At 38.6% G+C, this 1,280-nt stretch overlaps 1 non-coding gene across 1 annotated transcript; it reads right to left on the reverse strand.

Moving 5' to 3' along the window:
• Nucleotides 1-932: 932 nt before the first annotated feature.
• Nucleotides 933-1,014, reverse strand: trnas-uga (transfer RNA serine (anticodon UGA)). The gene has a single exon. It is a non-coding gene; the product is annotated as a tRNA-Ser (tRNA).
• Nucleotides 1,015-1,280: the final 266 nt, after the last annotated feature.

The following is a 1,280-nucleotide window of genomic DNA, read 5'->3' on the forward strand; positions in this document are numbered from 1 at the left end:
GATTTGATAGTGCTGTTTTGGTGCAGAAATGTGTCAACATCTCTGACGTTAGAGTCAAAATTTAAGTCACATCTACTCCATGGAGTGTCTTCTCATACCGGAACATGCTGACATGAAAACATCTAAATCTGATAGCAAAATTTTTTTCATTAAACTGGGAGTATGTTTAACTAAGCAATTCAGACAGCCAAAATGAATAATTGGCATTTGGTTCTTCAAGCTGAGCTCTCCACACCAACTGCTCCAACGAAGGTCGTGGATAAGATCCCCATCGATTATTTTGGTCAATTTTAGTCTCAGCAACAACCAATTGTTCTGAACAATGGTACCCCACAAGCAGAGGGCTAAGTCTGATTTTCATCGTTAATTTTCAAATTCAGTTCTTAATGCACAGTTTCTTACGAATGTGGACAGCAGAAGACCGTTAACATTCTATTTCTAATATTTCCAGAAAATTCTACTCCGCTGATATCGCCTTGCCTTATCACACCTCAAGCCAGGAACCTGGATCAGTCGAGATCCTTTCCACACATGGAGTTGCTTTTTCTAATTCATTGACTGCTGATATACTAGATTATTGGCTTTGAGAGTCAGTTGTAAATTAGGTTGAGCTTTCTCAGCTTGACTTTCAATTGATTTTTAAAAAAATCATCATCTGCAGGTAATGTATTGCATTGCTTCTTGTTTTGCTTAATTCCAAACCCCCGCTCCCGAACATCCAAATTTCACGATAGTTCGACAAATGTTTTGAAACTGATTCATGTTGGAAGTTGGTGGCTTTTTGTGTCTCGACATATAATTTATTTTATTAGACGTCTTGAAATTACTTCGGATTCTTTACAGTTAAAAAATTTAGTTTCGATTGAATGCAAAGCTCAAGCTGCACGAAATCCAAATTCTGCAAAGGAATTAATAACTTTTGAAAAATTCAACGCTGTGAACAGGACGCGAACCTGTGCAGGAAGACCCCATTGGATTTCAAATCCAACGCCTTAACCACTCGGCCATCACAGCTCCGACCTAATAGCCAATTTTCATAGTAAAAGAACTGAATTAATGAAATACGTAATTTGAAGAACAAATTGTCAAGACCCAAAGATTTCGCCAAATCCTTTGCTGGGACTCAGACGAACGTTACCTTTGCAGATTGACAGGCTTTCATCGCAAACTAGATTCTGACACAGCTGAAGTTGTGGGAATGATTCTTCATCGAATTTTAGAGTCACGGATGTACACCACATGAAGAGAGGATCATTGTCTCACTGCGTCCGATCGACTTT

Source organism: Chiloscyllium punctatum, unplaced genomic scaffold (assembly GCF_047496795.1).
Source record: "Chiloscyllium punctatum isolate Juve2018m unplaced genomic scaffold, sChiPun1.3 scaffold_255, whole genome shotgun sequence".
Classification (NCBI taxonomy): Eukaryota; Metazoa; Chordata; class Chondrichthyes; order Orectolobiformes; family Hemiscylliidae; genus Chiloscyllium; species Chiloscyllium punctatum.